The following is a 4,032-nucleotide window of genomic DNA, read 5'->3' as shown; positions in this document are numbered from 1 at the left end:
TAGTCTAGTAGGCTTATAGAAGCCTCTGAAGAGGAATGTGAAGCTCTTGACTACTTTCAAAAGGAGGAAACACTACTTGTTGGCAACTGCAGGTTAGAGGATGACTTGCTGGGAAGATGAAGAAGTCATCTGCAAGGTTACTTGGTTTATATGTCTCTGTCATCAAGTGGCAAGGGTAGTCATACAGACCAAACAAGAGTCACCATCAGTGTCAGCGTCAGTGTCAGTGTCTACACTGTGTGGTGCTGCCAGGCAATTTGGCAGGGTGGGATGAGCTGGGCTTGCTATAGGGGCACTCAGATGAACCTACACCTGCAGAGCTCCCCATCTACCTTCAGAGCTGGGAGGGGTCCTTGGCACAGCTCATTGGCTTAATTTAATATAATAGGCCTGGACTAGGGTCTCTGAAGAGATTGACACATGAGTTTTAAAAGGCAATGTGTTTGCTTTGGAGGTGGCATCCAGATGCTGCAGCCATGGCAGCAGGGCCGGGTCTGGGCACTCTAGTGTAGCAGCATCTCTACTAACTACTGTTAGGCAAAATTTCCAGGTGGGTCTAACTCAGTGAGACTTGCAAGTTGGAGAGAAAAGCCAACTGCTAGGTCAGCCAGTGTTTATGTTTTTGTCACTGAAGAGAGAGTGTGTGCGTGCATACACACATGCATACTCCTCAATTAAATTGTTTCAGAAAAAAGTAATGTTTCTATAAAAAGAAATCTGTGTTATTAAGCATTCCACATTAACACCAAAGTGATCGCTTGGATTTTCAGTAGTTTCACTCATCCCCAGGATTCAGTAGCTACATCAAAGTTTCCATGTCCTATAGCCTAGAGTTCACTGGCTGGGCTGGTTTTGCAGCATTCTTGAGCCAGGCATTTGATGGCCACTCAAATGAGAAACCCACTGAAGGACCATTCAGAGACTACACACCAGAGCAATCTGACCAATAGTTGTGGGACCACAAAAAAGAGGCTTTTTCTCTCACTGCAACATAGTATCTTTCAGGTTCTCATGCAGGATGGTGTCCTTCACAGCACAGAACACGAAGTGGATGTTCTCAGTGTCTATAGTGGTGGTGAAGTGGTGGAACAGCGACTTGCTGTGGTTTCGCCTTTCTATCAAACACTGGACCAGGTAGCGCTGGACCTCTCAAAGCCTGTGCTGTTCACCCCTGAAATCTGGGAAGTGCTTCTTGATGCTGACAATTTTCACCTTCTCCACCAGAAGGTCCATCTTGTTGAGGAACAGAATGATGGAGACGTTGAAGAAGAACTTGTTGTTAACTATGGTCTCAAAGATGTTGCCGAGTGTGTCTGTCCTCCATGAGAACTTGGTCATATTCACTGGAGGAGACCATGAACAGGATGGACATGATCCTGCTGAAGCACTGGAACCACTTCTGGTGCTGGGGCTGCTGGCAGCCCACATCCACCATCTTAAAGGTGATTTTTTTTTAAGAGTTGGAGTCTCACTCTATCGCCCACTCTATCCAATCCAAGACTGGAGTGCAATGGCATGCTCCTGGTCACCACAACCTCGACCTGCTGGACTCCAGCAATCCTTCCACCTTAGCCTTCCAAGTAGCCAGAACTATAGGCATACACTACCACGCCCGGCTAATTTTTGATGTATTGTAGAGACAAAGTCTTGCCAAGTTGCCCAGATGGGTCTCGAACTCTCTGGCTCAGGCAATCCACTCGCCTTGGCCTCCCAAAATGCTGGGATTACAGGCTGAGCCACCAAGCCCAGCCTAAAGGGGATTTTTAAAATAACAAAGTCATGTTCCACAATTCCTTTGGTGGCTTTCCTAGCCAGCAGGATGTCTTGCTTACTATGAAAACAATTCAACTGGTTGATTCGGTCCAAGTTATCCAGAAAACACTTTACCGATTCACCCAGCTGAAACTCACTATCCTGGCTCTAAGCCTCCTTGATACCAGAATTACCCCAGAGTGCACAGAGAGCAGGGGAGCAGGGATGTACAGCTGGAAGTTTGCAGGCTCCACAGGCAGCCTGCCTTGTTCTCAAAGGCCATTAAGAACATGCTGTGCTTCTCATTTTCAGAATACTGCCAAGGAATACCAAGCTTGTCTCATGCATCGACTAGAACTTTTGAGCCCTTGAGGATGTTGTCAAAGATGGTGTCGAGGAACTCGAGCAACGCCTTCTGGTCAAACTCACGGCCTTGGATTATGCGTATCTGCTTGAGGAAGGTGGACTTGTGGGTCTCGCCTGCGCCCAGCAGCAGAATATTTTTTCTGTTTTTACTTTTTTTTATAGTTGGAGTCTCACTCTGTCACCCAGACTGGAGTGCAGTGGCCGCTCCCAGCCACCGCAGCCTCAACCTGCTGGGCTCTGGCGATCCTTCCACCTCAGCCTTCCAAGTAGCTGGAACTACAGGCAGGCCCTACCACGCCGGGCTAATTTTTTATTTATTGTAGAGGTGAGGTCTCACCAAGTTGCCCAGGCAGGTCTCGAACCCACGGGCTCAGGCAATCCACTCACCTCAGCCTCCCAAAGGCGCGGGATTACAGGTTGAGCCACCAAGTCGGCCCAGCAGCAGAATCTTGACCAGGCGGCGCACTGCGTGACACTTGCAGGTGGCAGCTGAGGGTCCACACAACCCCGGACATGGCCCCTCAGGCCGCCGCCACTCCGAGGCCTGCACTTACCCGGCAGTCTTTTTCTTTTAACCTGCTCTTTGGTCTAAACCCGATTCTCTAAACCTTTTGAGGTTTTCCTTGGGCCCTCCCTTCATCTCTTTGAGGAGCCTGGATGCTCTCAGTTTCCTAGAACTGACCACTAGCTCAGGTGAGGAAGGAAGGAAGGGGTTATACTCCCCGCTGGGAGGAGGGATCCTGGTGGAGGTCAAGTGTCCATTCATCAGCGAGTTCCCAGCAGACAGCGCAGGTTGATTCTTCAGGATTGACCCCAGGATTCTAGCAGTGGGGAACCCAGAGAGGAGCCCATGGCCTAGCGGTAGAAGAGATTGTTCCCTCAGGGCTATGTAGCGTCTTGGTAGTGAAGGCATACGACCCAGATGTAGGTTGAGCAGACTGTGAGCAGGATCAAGACGAAGGGCGGGCCCAGGCGCGACCCAAAATCCAAATGAGTAAAAAAATATGCCCATTGAGAGCTGGTTGTGTGGCCTGAGATCGCGAGAAAAAGTAAGCCACGGAGACAAGTCTCCTTAGCAACCAACTCCTGTCTCAGCCAAGCATACATTGGCAAGTCCCGTGCCTGTGACATCTCAATGGGACTCGGGACGGAGATGGGGCAGCAGGGAGGGCGCGTGGGCCCTGCTGAGTGCCAAGAAGAGTCCACAACGGGCCCTGCGCGAGGCCTCGCCCACCGCCCTCGCAAGTGGATGTTCTGGCCTTAGGGACTTACTGCTGCTGCTTGCAGTTGGTGGGCACTGGGTGAGCTACTCTGTGAGGATGAACGGGGCCTGCTTGAGCACTTGGGGGCTGTGTGTCCTGGCCTGTCCTCTGGGTCACAGGGGCGGAGCCTGCTCAAAGCTCAGCCCATGGGCCACCCATGTCCTGCCAGGTTCGTCCAGGACCTCTCCCATCACCGTGGCTGCCCTGGCGGTGAAGGTCATGTGACCAGCAGGGAAGGGTTCTGAGGAGGTGATGCGGTTTTGGGACTTAACTGGATGCTGCCCCTTGACATCTCTTCCCAGGAGGTATGTTATCTTTTTACAAATTGGGTGAAATCCCCTACGCTTTCCAATGTTCCTCAAATGATCCATGTTGAGTAGTGGCCAAGTCCGGCTTTGAGCCCTGGCTGGGTAACTCCACAGCACATGCTCTGTGGGCCTGCACATCATGTGGTATTTTATCTTTCTATCTATCTATTTATTTATTTTTGTAGTCCTTCTCATCCTTAGCACAGTGGCATATCTATATGATCTCTTGCTCATCATAGGAGGAAGTCTTTACTTCAACTCCTATGTTTCCCGTGGTCAGTTCTGGGCTCTAGTCTCCTCAAAATATATAGGGACAGGGAGCCCTAAAAGTCATCATAGCATCA

General features: G+C 50.4%; 1 pseudogene; it reads right to left on the bottom strand.

Annotated features, from left to right (window-relative positions):
* Positions 1 to 981: 981 nt before the first annotated feature.
* Positions 982 to 3,601, bottom strand: LOC103261902 (annotated as a pseudogene).
* Positions 3,602 to 4,032: the final 431 nt, after the last annotated feature.

Source organism: Carlito syrichta, unplaced genomic scaffold (genome assembly GCF_000164805.1).
Source record: "Carlito syrichta isolate Samal-C Ts95f unplaced genomic scaffold, Tarsius_syrichta-2.0.1 Scaffold304171, whole genome shotgun sequence".
Taxonomy (NCBI): Eukaryota; Metazoa; Chordata; class Mammalia; order Primates; family Tarsiidae; genus Carlito; species Carlito syrichta.
The sequence above is the reverse complement of the archived record's forward strand: the minus strand, read 5'-3'. Positions and strand labels throughout refer to the sequence as shown.